Source organism: Engystomops pustulosus, chromosome 1 (genome assembly GCF_040894005.1).
Source record: "Engystomops pustulosus chromosome 1, aEngPut4.maternal, whole genome shotgun sequence".
Classification (NCBI taxonomy): domain Eukaryota; kingdom Metazoa; phylum Chordata; class Amphibia; order Anura; family Leptodactylidae; genus Engystomops; species Engystomops pustulosus.
The window spans coordinates 136,098,005-136,116,430 of NC_092411.1; the positions used below are offsets into that span (position 1 = coordinate 136,098,005).

Genomic DNA, 18,426 nt, shown 5'->3' on the forward strand with positions numbered 1-18,426 from the left:
CACATTTTGGGCCCAGTTTCTCTTTAAAATTTCTAGTAGGAAAATTCTTAGATGTACAAGTAAGAATCATCTTAAAATAATCATTATTGTAAATGGAAGTGTCTGCAATAGCTGAGCGCTTTGTACAGAAAATTTTGATGCATCCATAGTAAGAGTGACAGGACACAAGCTCACATTTCCACTTCATTCAATTACTTTGAATGGGATCTACAGTCTTGTGTACAAGGGGATCCCAGCAGTCCCATCCCATCAATAAAGAGTTATTGACCAAGCTGTGTAGTGTAATACTGTACAGTCTATGGAGGATGTTCATAGACTGCAAAGTGACTTGGACAAACTGAGTGTTTGGTCATCCACTTGGCAAATGAGGTTCAATGTGGATAAATGTAAGGTTATGGACCTGGGGGCTAATAATATGTCCTTGGGGGAGTAAATCTGGGATAGTCCCTTGTTGAGAAGGACCTGGGGGTACTAGTAGATTATAAATTGAATAACAGCATGCAATGTCAAACGGCTGCCTCTAAAGCCAGCAAGATCTTGTCATGTATCAAAAGTGGTATGGACTCTTGGGATAGGGATGTAATATTACCACTGTACAAGGCATTGGTTTGGCCTCATCTGGAACTGCTGTCCAGTTCTGGGGTCCGGACCATAAAAAGGATGCCCTGGAAATGGTGAGGGTTCAATGAAGAGCCACAAAAATCATAAGAGGTATGGAGGGTCTCAGTTATGAGAAAAGATTAAAACAACTACATTTATTTAGTCTGGAAAAGAGACGACTAACAGGGGATAAGATTAATGTGTATATATGTGTGGTCCATGGGGGGAGGACTGTCTACATCTGGAGAAACCAAGGTTTAATTACCAGAGGTGACAGAGCTTCTTTACCTCAGGCCTTGAAACTACAGCACGGAGGGTCTCTGTTAACACCCCAGCGCCTTTATAACACATTATCATAATTTTAAAAGTTGATTTTATAAGGAAAGAAGCCCCAGGTTTATCATGCTTGATTTTTATGGCAGATTTCCTTTAAATGAATCTTTCACCACTTTTACCTAGCCAAACTGCTAGGTTATGCAGGGTTATGCTCACACGTGCCACTCATACCTTTGTTTTTTATTTTTCAACTGCTTCTTCAGTTAACTGAAGAAATATGCAAAATAATACTGATGTGCTTTGGGGGGCATTAGAAAAGCACCTCAAGGCTCTGGCCCCACGACAAAAGCCCTAAACACCTCTCCATCAAAAACTTGGAATGATAAATGTGTATGTAGGTTTTTTATGTATTTTATTCATCTCTTCGTTATATTATATGTTTATGATAATAGGAAAAGTAGAAGGGAGTTTTCATACGGATTCCATTATAACTTTCAGTCTGTTGATTACAAAAAGACAAAGGGCGTATGACAGATGACCTGGGTCAAGTGTGAGGCACATTTCCTCTTTGAAGCTGCTTTCCTCTATGTACAGCCAAGTGCTGTCAACTAAGAGCTGTAGGTAATTGAAAAACATAACAATTAATAACTGTCAGCATTGGGCAGTATGTCGTATTGTGTAGCTACCAACTGTCTTTTCTCTCTAGAAAGGTGGATAGGAAATTAATTATAAAATCTGTCATTTTTTTCTTCAGTTTTATATTTTACATAATTTAATATATGAATACAGCAATAAAAACTACCAACTAGTTAAATTGTCATTAAATAATAGTCTGTCACGGGTGCTCCCGCGATCCCTGTCTCGGATCGCGGGCGCATCTGTGCTCCCCTGTGTGCCCCCGCTGCAGCCCGGTCTCCTCACTCACCTCTCCCAGCTCCTGCTCTTCCCCGGACTGCCGTGCGCGCGCCCCCGCCTCCTAGGGCGCGGGGCTCCTGCCGAAAATTTAAAGGGCCAGCGCACCGCTGATTGGTGCACTGGCTGAACACCTCACCTTTAAGAATCCTGCCTCTTCCTGTGTCCCCTGCCAGACCTTTGTGCCTCATAGCCTTAGAGAAAGCTTCCAAGCGAGTATTCCTGCGTTCCTGTGTATTCCTGCGTTCCTGTGTGTTCCCGTGTGTTCCCGCTCCTGAGTCCTGTGTTGCCGTGTTACCCGAGTTCTTCCGTGTTGCTGTGTTCCGTGTGCCTGTATTCCCGTTCCCACCTGCCTGGACCTCCTGTTGCTGACCCCGGACTTGGACTTGACGTTGCATCTCTGCCGCATGCCCTGACCCTGTGCCTGGACCTGACTACGAGATTGTCATCCGCTAAGGTACCTCGATCTCGGCTGCCACCGTGGGCTAGTCACACCTGGGAACGACCTAGTGGTATCCTGCCGCAGCAAGTCCAACCCGCTTTGCCGCGGGCTCTGTTGAATACCAGGTGCCGCTGGGATCCGGTCCCGGGTGTTGGCTAGTTCCATCTCCCGCGGTGGTCCAGAGGATCCACTGATCCTAACATAGTCATTCCACATGCAAAGCCATCTCTCCCTGAAAAAAGGAAATATGGAGCATATGTAGAACCTTGTCCCATTCTATAATTTATGTCATATGAGACACCATGCCTGAAAATATCATTATGACCGTGCTCAGATAATCCTGCAAAAGCTGCTAAATGATCCAGTTCTATTTTCCATTACAACTGCTAAATAGTTCCATTATGTGAACACAGAATGTAACTATGACTCTTCAAAGAGGACTCAAAATGAAAAAACAACAAAGTTAATATTATATATATTTTACTGATTCCATATATTTTGTCCGGTGCAAAACATTTGATTGCACTATTGTTAATATTTCTCCAGCTCAGGAGAGTCAAAAAGGATGCTGAGTGAATAAAGGAACCTATTATATGGTCTTATAGAACCCCAACAATTGGGATACACAAGCTGTAGAAACCCCATCTATTTTTTCCTTGTTGTCCCACAAGTATCTTTGCTATTGTTACTGATTCCATCTCACTGTGATTTGTGACAAACAGGAATGCTGGCCAGTGCATGAGGCCAGTTGCAGTAGAAGGGGACTTCTGAGGCCTCATTCACACTGCCCCATGGGGGACGTATGTACGGCCAATATACGTCCCCATAGACGGCAATAGGCGCACGGCGCCCTGCTGGAGCGGTACGGTGCAGCACACGTGCGGCTCAGTGCCCCGTGAAAAAATAGGACTTATCCTATCTTTTCACGGCATACAGTGCCGTGTGCCATACATCCCTATGGAGAGGGGCGGGGTGAGCAGCGCTCTCCCCCTCCTCCTCTCCCCACGCGCTACGGTGGTACAGCGGGCAACGGTAGTGTGAATCCAGCCTAAGGTCAGAACATTGTGGTCCAGATTTATTAAAGTGCTTGCACCAGTTTTCTGTCTGACTTTGCACTACTGTAAAAAGAACGTGCAAACTGTTTGCATACGTATTTATAAAGTGTCTAAGCCAGTTTTGTGTCATGGCTGTACTGTGACCGACAAGACAGAAAAATGTGCACCTAGGCTTAGTCGAGGTGTGTTACTCCGCCACAACTGTGTCTGTGCCGCAATTCTGCAGCATAAAAAAAGTGCTCCAAAATATGACGCATACTTCCAGAGCAGTGCAGGGGGATCAAGATTCATGAAGACCCTGCACCACAATTCATGAATCAGACACAACCTGCAAACCTCACAGGCAAACTGCACATAGCGCAGTTTGCACCGTTTTTTGATAAATGTGGGCCTGTATATTATGTTGATTTTCCAAATTAGTCACATTGCTTTTTTTTTTTTACAAACTTTACTTAAATCGGCAACACAGTGGGAGAAGAAAGAACGCCAGTCTTAAAATTACCCTTTCCAGTGCACAGTGTCCCAGGTCTCTTAGTAGATCCGGAAGGAATCTATGCTCGGTTGTACCTTTTCCGATCAGGTCTGGCTCGATTTTAGCTATTTTATATATACATAATATGTGTGTGCATGAGTGTGTTTATATCACTATTTCATGCAATTCTATGACAAATATTTTGTAGCAGGTTTACTCTATGTAGGCTCCATCTCTTATTCTCAGTTGTCTCAGACAAGGCCAGGACAAAAATTTTACGAAGCTTTTATGAATCAAATCTAGTTCAAGATATACACTAAAAACATGTGGCAGCCATCAAGCTAGCAGGTCAGTTTGTACTTCTGTAGTACTTATTGAAATTCACAGTGTAAAAAATGTTGCAAAGTGAAGCAGTTAGACAAGACCAGTCTTTTTTTGTGGTAGATGCATAACCATGTCAGATACTGCATGATAAATCTGGCATACTTTAAAGAGAACCCGTCATGCAAAATAACCCCCCTAAACTAAATATATTTTCATAAACTGCCATTAGAGAGCATTGCCTCTATCCCTTCATTGTCCCTCTACATGCCTGTAAACCTAAGCAATGAGGTCCTAAAGCTGTATGCAAATGACCTGTGAAATGTCCAATGAAGCATTAGCATATTCAAGCTGTCCACTCTATTCATGAGTGGGAGGCACAGCCACACCCCCAGTGCATGACTGACAGACTGTATAATGATGTGAGGCTGTATAATGATGTGCTTCCTGGTGCTGGTGGCCACGCCCCCTGCAGCCTGTGTGTGCATGTGTGTGTGTATAAGAGAGATACAACAGCTCCAGGCAGCCATGTTACAGCAGAACATGTCAGATTCATGTGTAGCTGATGTCACATGTGTATTAGGAGGATGCAGCATGTCAGCAGATGACATACACACACTAGCCATGCTTTACTATACAATACACACAGACATGAGCAGGGGGAGGAGAGGGGAGGGGTAACAGGGGTGACATCACTGCCTCTGACCATGTGACCAGCCTCATTTACATAATAAAGAATAGATGATTTTACAATGATTAATGTATGAAATAACTAGATAAAGGCTGGGATGGGAACCTTGTGAGCTGCTCCAACAGGTAGTAGTGACAAGACTAGTGACACAGGCCTGATGACAGGTGTCCTTTAAGACTCTGTAATCATACTTTGCACCATTCTTTAAGTGATCAAACTGCACCACGATGTTGGCATATCAGCGTAATTTGGGGGCTCAAATTTTTACCCTCAAAGCCTTATCCCTTTTTAGTGGTCACAAAAATTTTACGAAGCTTTTATGAATCAAATCTAGTTCAAGATATACACTAAAAACATGTGGCAGCCATAAAGCTAGCAGGTCAGTTTGTACTTCTGTAGTACTTATTGAAATTCACAGTGTAAATAATGTTGCAAAGTGAAGCAGTTAGACAAGACCAGTCTTTTTTGTGGCAGATGCATAACCATGTCAGATACTGCATGATAAATCTGGCATACATTAAGACTGTGTAATCATACTTTGCACCATCTTTTAAGTGATCAAACTGCACCACGATGTTGGCATATCAGCGTAATTTGGGGGCTCAAATTTTTTCCCTCAAAGCCTTATCCCTTTTTAGTGGTCACACCCATTTTGTTGGAATAAAAAAAAGTGTAAAAAAACCATAGTTAAATAAGGTGCAAGGCAATTTAGAGTTTTTCAGCACAAATTTCAATTGAATTCTGCCGCAGTCAACTTACAATGAACTCAACTAACATCGAATAGAGAAAATCATGCATGCCAATGATTAAATGACATATTTTTACAATATTACTCAACTCATTGTATTAGGCAAGTCCTGTTAGTAGGCTGCAGCCCTCAGCTCAGTGAACACAATTAGAAAACTAGTTCTATCCCACTGTAATTAATACCAGAAAATCCATGTAGGGAATGCAGAGCTGTAGGAATGTTTGCTGAATCAAAAGGTCAGCTCTCCAGACACAAGGCCACTAACATACATACACATATGGCAACATGCAAATGCAAGGGTGATGGTACTACTGGGAAGCATAGGTGATGACTTTTATTTTTATCCATGTAGGACAATATTAATGGCATGAATAATTGTAGTTTAGTTACTTTGGTGTAGATGTCTGCAGCTTTGAAAAATTGATATATGTAAATTTATAAACACAAAATACTTGGTGGATTTTTTTCATGAAAATAGCTGTATTGCATGACAAAAACAGTTATCTCACTTAGCAAGGCTAAGGTTAGGGTTTAGTGGAAACGTTTGATGCTAAAGCAAGTGCCAAAAAAGTTGTGTAAGTTTAGCCTACACAATTCACATCAGGGTTATCATAAAGCATCTGTCATTGTGATAAACCTGGTAAAGTTTTTTTTTAATCAATTCTGTTTTATTAAGGAACCAATTAGAACAAACAAAATAGGATTCCACATAGGAATAATATCTAGCAAATCTTGATTAAAAACCCCTTCACGAGTGCATTATGCGTCCTATTTGAACAGGCCCAGTGCAGAAAAGGCGTTTATAAATGTCATGAACGTGGGCAACTTCAAATGACTATATCTCCTAAACCCTGGCACGTAAATACAGAATTCTGGTGTCGTATTAAACAGGGGAATCTTCCCTGGGTCTATGTACATGCAACATCCCCCAACGGGGCCTAGCTTTTTCTTGAGGCAGCTGGGGCCCAGAATACCAGAGTGGCTGGCGATTGCGGCCTAGAGCACGCTGATGTCCCAGTGCTTGGTATGGGGACCAGAGGGCCGTCCTACAGCCTGGCAGGTCTCCAGCTTGCGGTGTGTGCAAAAAATATGGAGGGAGAGGCTGATGTACTGGTTCTCCCCGGGGCAACCCCTGAGTGTCTGTAAGATAGGTCCCTGGGTAGCCCTGGTGGTAGACAGCCATATCCAGGGATCAGACGGAGGCAACGTTGCGCAAATCAACTCATGGTTCTTTATTGAACAACAGGCAGAAGGGAACGGGCCAAAATCTTCAACAGAAGATTCTGGTACTCGAGTGGTCATGGCGAGTGGTCCTCAGGAATAGTTCACCAGCCTGGTAGTAGATGCAGGCTGGGAGAATTTGGATGGAGCTGTGTCCAAACTGTGGAAACTGCAGCTCTGGAGTGGAGTCCCTGACTCTGGTCCTGGGATTAGGTTCTGTGTCAGTACTGAAGGTGTACTGAACACTGGGGCACATTTACTAAGGGTCCGAATCACTCTTTTTCATCAGGTTTCCCGAAAATTTGCGGTTTGCGCCAAATTGCCTAGGGTTTTTGGAGCACGCGATCGGATTGTGGCGCATCGGCGCTGGCATGCATGTGATGGAAATCGGGGGCGTGGCCGTCAGAAAACCCGACGGATTCGTAAAGACTGCGGTATTTAAAAAACCAAAATGTGTTGCTTGACACGTGCTTACATGCACCTGGAATAGGTTGGTGAACTCCGGTGAACCTCAGCGCAGCAGCGACACCTGGTGGACATTGGCCACACTACCTTAGTGGATCGCCGGAAGACCCAAATCCTCAACGGAGAACGCGCCGCTGGATCGCGACAGGACCGGGTAAGTAAATGTCTCTCTCTTCACTCAGTTCATGTGCTGAGAGACCTGGTGGTAAAAAGTCCTGACGGTAAGAGCCCTGTGCTCCCACTGCCCAGGGGTTTTTTACTCCCCCTGGTCAGGTGGTAGCACCTCTCCGATCACATTTCAGTTTACAATACAGCCATATCATTGGTTAATATCTTATACCCCTATACTCCCTCCATCAGCTCCTAACCTGGAGAGGGGGCTATTCGCAGCTACCAGCCTGCCCATGTATTGGCAGGGGTATTTCCGATTACAACTTTAAGAGTGGATATTTCCACTTCTGTTAAGCATCCATATAAATATAGAACATTGAAGGGGAGACTATATTTCTAGGTGCAAGGGTTCAAAGAAGCACATAGCAGAACGTCAGAAATTGACCTCGACATTTAGGCACCAATGACCATCGGTCGCGAAGAGGTTAAGCAAAACAATCTGATATGAATAATGGAGTTACTGGAATTCTAGAGATAAAAGACATATTATAAGAAAGATAAAAAGATGATGGGGAAGAGGTCAGGGTTGGGGAGAGAAGGTTAAGCAAGTTTGGGGGAGTAAAAGCGAGACAAAGGTGAGTAGCATGGTGGTTTGGAGAGCAGCTGAGCTAGGAAGCTACAGGCATAGAGGTACTTAGGTAAGCATAGCATATGTATAACCCCACACAATATATATTAAAGAAGCGCTCATCAGTAATTAAGTAGCGGATAGTTACCCAGGAACTGTGAAAGTGTCTCAATATATAAAGAACAAAAAGAACAAGTTTTTGTGAACTCGACATGGGAGTTGCCCAGTAAGTCCATCTGCCATAACTGAGAAACTTCCATATTGAGAGCAACAGAGCTTTGTCCTTCATCCAGTATATTGGAATAGGTTGGGACCATTAAATCCCCAGCATTGTTTTATTGAGCTTGGGCCTAGATTCCCAAATATATTTGGATTACTGATACCTTATCCAGACCCATATCAGCGAATCAATCTCTGAATATCTTTGGCACCCTATGCCCCAAGTTCTCAAAATTTTAGACTGCATTAGGAAAACTTCCCAATGATTAGAGGAGTACAGAGACATACTGGAGATTGGTTAATACAGAGCATACAGTAGTCAGAATACAGATTAATTGAAATTCATTAGCTCTCCTGAGACTTAAAACAAAAAGAGACCATGGTGTTGTGTTTGTCAAAACCCATCTCCCATGGGCCCTGTGTGATAGTGACTGCTTCAGTTTGTGATTACAGGTCAGAAGTTCACCTTTGGCTAGATTTACAGGTACCATTATGTTTTTTACATTAATGTGACTAAAATCATTCTTCCTTGATCTGTTATTTCTAGTTTTCCTAGGACTGAGGATGTATTTAATGCATTTTCTTTATATGCATCCTTTTTTATCATGATCTATTAAGAAAGTAAATGAGAGGTTCAGCTCTTCTACATCTGTACTTTGTCAAATGTATGGTATTCAAGAGAATGCTATTTAATTCTATTTAGTGAAGGGTGAGAAATACTTTGATGTAGTGTCAGAAAAGCTTCTTAGATTCTCCCACTTTTGTGTCGGAGTGCTAACTACTTCAACATGCATTAACATAATTCATTCATGCTTTGCAGTTCACATCCTCACCATGAACTAAGCTATGGTGTCTGAGACAAAAGGAAAGAACTCTCTGGGAAAAAGACGCTTTTACTGCCAAAGTTCACTCCATACCTTAAGATTTTATCACCAGAGTCCAGACTGTCAAAGGGACATTGTTACTAAATACAGTATGTCATTGCATTGTTTGTCCCAAACAGAAGAAAAGACTGGGAACTTGATAAAAAAAAACCAGTAGAATGACAAAATCCATGTCTATGCTAGTAGTGAATTGCCAAATAGTTTTCTCACAATGGGCCAGAACTAAAGAAAGAGTTAGTTTATGGGTTGGCTACTACTAACAAATAACAAATTTTGTCTGTAGTCCACGGGAGCCACATTTTATGTGGCCTGCCTAAGGTCTTCCTTTACTTACCATGTCTTGCTGACTTCCAGTGAATTGATGGGGGCTGTGCACTCAGTAATGTCTACACACTCCCTCCATGATCACGACAGCCATATCAGTGGTTGGAGGGGTGGGCCTAGGACATCCACATGCCCCACCAACCACCAGAATCCAGCAGGAGACTGGACATCATGGGAAATCCTGCTACTGGCAGTTCACTTTATTAGGATAAGTACAGAATTTCTGACTTTATTAGAGTCATATTTTCCTTGTAAGGTTTTGTATTAGTGGCCAACCCCTTGGTTTATGCAATGAGTGGCAGAATGTATTCAAACGGAGATGCACATCACTCCTTGGCAACCACAGGTGCACAAGTAGGATGACAATCTGGTACAATATGTTACAGTAACTTGGCACTCCAATCTGATAAGAAATCCATATAGAAGTGGACATATCGGAAATGTTTGTGCAAGTTACAAATACAAGTAAATCAAAGGGATGTAGGATACAGCAAATAACAGCAAAAATATATGTTAGTAGCACAGGCAGTTTTTATGACAAGCGAGATGTATATAATCATACAACAAGCTGTAGACAAAATAGTTCTGGTGCATGGGTCATAGACAAGTAATATATGGAGCCACCTAGTGAATTCAAATCAAACACTGGCAAGCAATATAAGGCAGTATATATAATGAAATAATATTATTGTAAATTATGTATACTGCCTTATATTGTTTGCCAATGTTTGATTTGAACTCCAGAACTATTTTGCCTACAACTTGTTGTATGATTATACACACCTCGCTTGTCATAAAAACTGCCTGTGCTACTAATATATATTTTTGCTGTATCCTACAACAATTTGATTTCCTTTATTGGTATCTTGTACAGTTTCTGAGGAAGGTCATAAATTGACCGAAACCACAAATTGTTTATATGGATTGCTCATCAGAACCTTATGAACCTTTGCACTACTTGCTTGGAGTGCCAAGTTACTATAACACATGATTGGACTTTGAAACTTACTATATAGTTAACATTGCTAGGCTCTATTCACAGCTGCATTTGGCCTTTCCATTAAGGTTAGTATGAGTATCTTATCAAGACTGCCACTAACAATAAAGTAGCATGCAAAGCTGTTTTCTGCACATACCATACTAACATTTGGGTTTATAGAGCAGTTCTAATATTCACATGGGCTAATAATGATCTAGAACATTTTTATAAGCTGTACTGCAATGAATTGTGCAAAGCTATCCTAAAAGTCAACTAAAACTTTAAGAAGCTGACATAAGGTATAGACTGAACGTCTGCAGAACTTGTGACTTTATGAAAGCTGAGGTGTGTGCCTTTAAACAAAGGCCCATGCAGCATTCCAATGTCTTCCTGGGAAACAATCTACCAGGAGATAAACGTGGCAGTCTGGGAGATTAAACATGGCTAGTTACATTATTGTAAGCAGATGGTAATGCATTTTACAAAACATCAGGTTTTTACATTTCTCAAGAATGGCTGGACCATTATACACACTGTTATACCCCCTTCATCCATCATAGATTGTATGCACTTGAGAGCAGGGCCCTCATTCATGTTTTTCATATGACCATTTTTTCACTCTGTTTTGTCTTATTTATATATATCCCCCATGATTCGGAATATGATGGTGCTAGATAAATAAAGATGACTAACAATGTTCAAGTCCATGACAGAAGCCACTTACTGATACTATTCCTTCTTACATATAGATAGAGGCTGACTTCTAAAAGCTAACTAAATCAAGCATGGGCTAACCAGTCACAAAGCTGAGCAGAGCCCAATAAATCGCTGTAGCAACCAGGGCGCATTTTAAGTGGGGCCCTGGCCAAAAATATAAGTGTGGCCCTAAATTCTCTGGACATGCAATCATCTCGGAACAGGATGTACCAAGAGCTGCAGTAATAAAATCTAGCACTTTCAGGAGTGTTTCTAGGGTCCACCACACAGACACGGGGAAATCCACTGCAACTTTCACCCAAAAATCTATACATTTTGTACCATGTAAAGCTGCTTGAAAACTAGAAACAAACACAGCAAATACACTAATAAATTTACATCAGGGAATCTCTTCAGATTTGGTAATTTTCTTCCCATTATAATGTGGCAATAGGAGAACATTGACCTGTTAATGCAGGGGTTACAGTATCCCCCATACTGTACTCCATACTTAATACATTCAGAGAAATTACCTCTGACTATAACCGGAACATTATCACTTCTCACTGTGTATGCATACAATATCATAGATGTGTCTATAATACATACTAAGCTGCTATGATAGAAAAAATGTTTTATTGATATGTTACTAAGAATTATATAAATTTGTTTTGAGATGGGGGGGGACGACATTTCTTTAAGACCCTGACATTTTTTAAGACCCTGGCAATGAACCTGGCAGTTCGTGCTTTATCAATAGGTCATGGGATTGGGGACCCCTTCTAAGTTTTTGCCCTGTGGCCTGTGAGTCTTTTTATGTATGCCTGATGAGACCTATGACTTCTCTGATTGATCTAAAACAGCCTTTCTTCCGCCTGCCTACTGATGGCCTCATAAACTTTTCTTCCAGCATGCACTGGGGACAATTCTGTTTTTAGATCTAAATCACACAAGTGCTCTTTATGATGTGATTTAGAAATGAAGACTTCTCTCTTAGTTATGGTTGATGATGTTTCTTCCTTCTGATAATTGCTTAAACATCTGGCATAGCACACTGAACGGTAAATGTCGATTTTTACAAACAACAGACTTAAAATGCTGAAGTTCCATCCACAAAAACAATATTTATAACCTTAAATAAATAATTACTTTAACCGCATAGACAAACATTGAAGGGTTTAACAGATTTTGGTCAATGTTACAAGATAGACTTGTTTTTTTTTCTTACCAATTTAAAACATAATTTTCCATAATGTTGAAAATAAAGTGATATGAACAGCTGCCGGAAAGACTACACCCAAAAATAAAAGTGACATAGCAGAACTGTAGTAATAAGAAAAATATAAGCTCATGGGTCATCCAAAGGCACAATACATATAAGATGAAGCTTCAAATACCACCCTTAGTAGAAGAGCAGCTAAGAGCTTAGTGTGGGTGGTCGGACTAACTGGTTTAAAGCCATTCATTACCAGATGGTATTCAAGATTACAATTCTTGCTTGTTGTTAGCTTTCCTATGCAACGCCTTGTGAGATTATTTTGTCTGAATTTAAGTTCCTGCTTTCTTTAAAGCTGACACCCCAGGGACAGGACTAAATGCTTCATGCACAGTGTCTCTAGTACTGTCCTATAAAGCCATGACCCATAGGCTTCTAAACTCTTTGATCTTTACAGCTAATTTTCTTGTTTGTTAAAGGTTTAAGCAAGTTAAATTGCTACATTTCTGGATTAAAACATGGAAAAATAAAGGCTACAAACACCTTTAAGGGAATGTGTTAGCATTTTTGACCATACAAAACTGAAGAGTGTTGGTTAGTAGTCCAAGAAGATGTTTAATCATACAGTTGTGCATATATTTAGGACTGTAGAAGCAAAAGTGTGAAAATATATTTATATCCTAGGATTGTAGCTGGACTTTGAGCTTTGTAAATATAACTAAAGACTCAGGGGCCATAGGGGAAAAGTTTAGCTTAGGGAACCCCACACATTTCCCCCCTTATGCAACACTAGCAGTCATGTTCATTGCCAGAGTTAAACAAATTAGGAGCATAATTTTCTGTGTCGCTCTCATTTGCTGCAACATGGTGGTGACTTTTCCAAGCACCATGACAGTGATAAAATCAGCCAGTTTGGGTAGCGGAACCTTGGTGGGATTCATGGCCAGATCTTACTGTCAGGCTGCAGGGGTAGTTGACCCACTGGACCACCATGCAGAGCCTGCCGCGGGTTGGACCAGTTGTGGCATTGTACCACCAGGTCGTTCTACAGGTGCGACTTTGTAGAAAAATGTAGACATTTTTGCTAATGTATTAAACCAGAAAAACTGAAAAAAACTGAAATACCACATAATCATAAGTGTTCAGACCTTCAATGTCATCCAGCTGTGTTTAATTAAACTGATTTTACTTGATTAGGAAAGGCACACATCTGTCTATATAAGACCTCACAGTGCATGTCAAAGCACTTGAGAATCCTGAGGTCTAAGGAATGCCAAAGGAGCTCAGAGACAAGATTGTGGCAAGTCACAGAACTGGACAAAGTTTCAGAAGAATTCTTGCAGAACTCAAGGTCCTGGAGCACTCAAGTGGCCTCCATAATCCTTAAATGGAAGAAAAGAACTCTTCCTCGACCTGGCTATCCAGCCAAACTAAACAATCGTGAGAGAAGAGCCTTGGTGAGAGATGTAGAGAAGAACCCCAAGATCACTATGCCTGAGGTCCAGAGATGCAGTGGGGAGATGGGAGAAAGTTCCCCAAAGTCAACTATCAATGCAGCCCTCCACTAGTCGGGGATTTATGGCAGAGAGAGCCGACGGAAGCCTCTACTCAGTGTAGGACATATGAAAGGCTGCGTACAGTCTGCACAAAACACATGAAGGACTACCAGACCATGAGAAATAAGATTCTCTGGTCTGATGAAATGAAAATTAAACTTTTTGGTGTTAATTCTAAGCGCTGTGTGTGGAAAATTCAGGCACCGCTCATCACCTGCCAAATACAATACCAGTAGTGAAATATGATGGTGGAAGCATCAGGCTATGGGGGTGTTTATCAGCAGTAGGGAGAGGACGATTGGTTGCAATTCAAGGAAAGATGAATACGACCAAGTACAGGGATATCTTGGATGAATGATTCACCTACCAACAAGACAATGGGGCACATTTACTTACCCGGTCCATTCGCGATCCAGTGGTGCGTTCTCTGACGCTGATTCGGATTCTGCTGGGATTCACTAAGGTTGTGCGGCCGATGTCCACTAGGTGTCCCTGCTGCACTGAAGTCTGCCGGAATTCACCTCCTATGTCTCAGTGTATGTGAGTGCTATTTTTGAGCTTTTCTGAATCTGTCGGGTTTTCCAACGGTTACACCCCCCCCCCCCGATTTCTGTCGCATGAAAGCCAGCGCCACAATCCAATTGTGTGCACGAAAATCCCTGGGCAATTCGGCGCAAATTCGGGAAACCCGTTAGAAAAACATGATTCGGACCATTAGTAAATGTGCCCCAATGACCCTAAGCACACAATAACAAAATAGTGGCTTCAAAACAACACTGTGACTATTCTTGACTGACCCAGCCTTAAACCCAATTGTGCATCTTTGGAAATCTTCACCATTTAACTGGAGGAAACTGGAGGGAATGTGCAAGGAAGAATGGCAGAGGATCCCCAAATCCAGGTGAGAAAAACTTGTTGCATCATTCCCAAGAAGACACATGACTGTACTAGCTGCTAGTTGCTTCTACTGAATACTGAACAAAAGGTATGAATACTTATGAGAATGTGGCATTCCAGTTTTTCTTGTTTAATAAATTAGCAAAAATATGTACATAATTGTCTTTTTCTGTGCAGAGTATACATTAATGAACAAAAAAAATGAACTTTTATGATCTTATCAATTGGCTGCAATCTTGTCAATTGGATCTATCATCAGTTTTGTTTTTGCAGACCCATAGACATCTATAGCCTTCCGTGATCCACATCTGTGAAAAAAAATAGAATAGGCTTAGGATTTTCTTCACACAATGGTTCAGTGAAAAAAAAAGCCAATGTGAAAACAATGGCCCAGTAAGGAAGCCGTGAAAAGCCAGAATGAAATAGCCCTCTACCTGTACTCAAATTTGTGCAATATTGAGACAAACAACAGATGTCTTCCACAGTTCTGTGACTGTTGTGGGTTTCTTGGCCATAACTTTGTCACTAAGGATTTTCCAGAGGTTTTCTCTTGGGTTTAGATCAGGACTCTTGGCTGGCCATTTCATTGTTTATATTTCAAGTTTCATGGAGCTGCTCTACCTGTTTGGCTGTCTGAAAGGGGCATTGTCCTACATGTAAATTGCTGCTGAGTGATTGAAGAATGCAAGGAAGGAACCATGTGTTGTTGAAGATGCTTCTGATACACACTTGTATTCACTCTGCCATATAACTGTATAAGAGGACCAACTCTTGCTGCAGAAACAATCCCCCAAACAATGACACTTCATCCGCCACCTTTAACTGATTTCTTTACACAATTTAGGTTCCCCAGTTTGTCAAACATAATGTTTCCCATCAAATCCAAACAAATTAAACTTGCTCTCATCACTAAAAAGACTGTGGACCACTTCTCCTCTGTCCACACAACATGCTCCTCAGTAAAGGTGAGTGTAGACTTGAGAGGTTTGGTCACTGCAGAGTGGGCTTTCAGTCCAAATGCTCTTAAACGTAAATATACTGTATGACAAGACAGATCCTTACCCTGTTCAGAACGGGCAAGCAATTCCAGTGATGAAAAAATTACCCGTGGGGATTTTCTGCATTATCCTGTCCTGCATTTGTTTTATGAGAGTGAAAAGTCTGCTTGGGGGACCTGAGTTTGTGATGTTATAAAGATGCAATATTCTAGAACTCACAGATGTGGAATGACTAATTTCTCTTGCTATGGCTGATAGGGTCACCCCCTTGGCCTTCATCTGGACAACCTGCTGCCGGGGGGTTTCAGTAGCTTTGGAACAACACGCCATTTTTGTAAAGTCAGTGAAAACAGGAAAGTTAGGCTGTCAGTTAAATAGGGTTTGTCCAATATTTAAAAAACATAGTGCCAGATAGACACAAATAACTTGTATCTGAAAGTGTTCTCTAATTTTGATCAGCGTCTTTTACAATTATCCCATTTACATTTTCATTATGTGCTTTAGAATATATCGAATTTATGAAATAAGCTGACCTTGACATTTAAGAATTTGTATGTTCTGTAATTTTGATCTCCAGTGAATGATAGATATATGACAGATAGATGAGCTATAATAAAATAATATATAAATACAAGAAATTGTATTTTCTCTAATTCTGATCTCCAGTGAATGATAGATATATGACAGATAGATAAGCTATAATAAAATAATATATAAATATAAGAAATTGTATGTTCTCTCATTTTGATCTCCAGTGAATGATAGATATATGACAGATAGATGAGCTATAATAAAATAATATATAAATATAAGAAATTGTATGTTCTCTCATTTTGATCTCCAGTGTATGATAGATATATGACAGACGGATAAATTAGCTATAATAAAATAATATATTAGATGCATTACATTAGAAACTATATATGTATAATAAAAAAGTATGAGATCATATGAAATAAGCAGCTCTGCACATAGGAGTCTCCAGTACGTCCCGTGGTATGTCTGGCTCCAGACTGAGTGACCACAGCTCTCGCCTCCTCGCTCTGGTGTCTGCGCTCCCGGCCGCTTCCCCTTCTGCTTTCCTAGGAGCAGTGGGCGCCGCCTAGTGGGCAGTGATCACCTGCCTATTGGTCAGTGGGAGAGGCTCGCCGCTAGCCCCGCCCCTCGGCGCGGCATGCAATGCTGAGGCTGTGTGTAACAGTGGAGCTGGCCGGCAGCCCGAGTCATGAGCGCCGCGGCTCCGGAGCCTCGCACTACACTGCTGGCACTGTATTAGCAGCGCACCGCCATGGAGCCCCCTCCTTCCTGACTCCCCCTGCACGGAAGGGGCAATGATGTTCTTCTCTGGGGGAATATTCAGCTGCTTCGCCCTTTGGATGAGGTGAGGATCCATGATGTAGATGGGTATGTACCTGGGCAGCCTCTAACCGGGACTCGTCTCTGACACTATGTGGAATAGCAGTGTCTGGATAAAAGTTTCTGATGGAGTTACTATTGGAGAATAGTTTGGATTGCTGATACATCTGTGTTTGGAAGTGGCTTGGTAACGGTTCACACCTTCGCTTGTTAGCAGCGGTATGTGATCCCTGTCCTATAGGTGGTGTGTGTGTGTGTATGGCTCTAGTCCTCCTAGATCTATAGTATCAATCTGATGGCTTACGGAGAAATCTGTGGTGCTAGTTATCAGCTCTCTTCTAGATCAGCAACATAAGCTAAATTCATGCAATTTTGAAAAAATAAATTCAGATTTTATGACATACATCAAACGCAAGACATACATTTAACGTCATCAGATAAAATACAGAAATAAATAAATGCTCCCTGGTTTATACCGGAGATAAAAGTTCTCCCATGCAACATTATATTCAACCTAGTACAGTTCACTAGCCCCCCTCATATAACCCATTAGGGGGCATGGCACATACAAGCCTGTAAATTCCAATGGGCATACTATAGAACAGTATACTAATTCCTCTCCTATTGTATGGCCAGCTTTAGGTGTGTTCACATAAAGGTGTCAAGACTCCTACAGTATGTTAAATATCCTACTAAAAGGTCAGGTCTTCTTTATCTCCTGGGCAATATAAGGCAGCTGTACATCAGAGAGTGTGCTGCAAAGATCCTGATAGTGCTGCCTCCTTGTAGCTGATAATAACCAGAAGTAATGGAGCAGGGATAGATCACTATCTCTCTGGAGACCTGTCCTTAGGTCCTATCTAAAATATTTACAGATCACTGAAAAAGTAAGTATCACGAAACCAAAAGTTTATAAAAGACTCAATGATGGTCACTGAAATAAAGGAACTAACAGTTTATCCCAGAACAGATAAGTATAAAAAGAAGTGTCATCAACTTTTACTTATCCGTTTACATCTGTGTTCTGATAAGCTGTGCTGTTTATTTTCCATCAGGGATTCTAACATATGCTTTCAACCTTTGTCCAGGGTTCAAAATGGTAGCATGAATTTATTTATCGTAACTCAGTTTGTGGTGCGTTCTTTTATCACTTTTCTTCTACTTTACGTTCTGCAGAATAGTCATCAGTAAGTCCTTAACTGCTAATCTAAAAACCCGACATTAAAGTTTCCATCAGCATTAGAGGGGTGGTCTAAGTTATTGATAACCTACTTGTAGATCGGTGAGTCTGACACTAATCAACAGAAGCCATGTGTACTGTACTGTTAGCGCTAGGTTACTGCATCTTAGGTCTTTTTC

The 18,426-nt window shown here is 41.3% G+C and overlaps 1 protein-coding gene across 2 annotated transcripts in view; it reads left to right on the plus strand.

Moving 5' to 3' along the window:
- The window catches only part of LOC140133753 (lysophosphatidic acid receptor 1-B), a 91,452-nt gene that overhangs the window by 39,017 nt on the left and 34,009 nt on the right, over window positions 1–18,426 (plus strand). Inside the window, exon 1 of one of the 2 annotated variants that reach the window (XM_072154327.1) lies at window positions 16,787–17,092. The exons of the other annotated variant lie outside the window; for it this stretch is intronic. The gene's annotated coding sequence lies outside the window, so the exon portion shown is untranslated. Of the gene's footprint in view, window positions 1–16,786; window positions 17,093–18,426 lie in introns of those variants that run through there. 2 annotated transcript variants of the gene reach the window in all.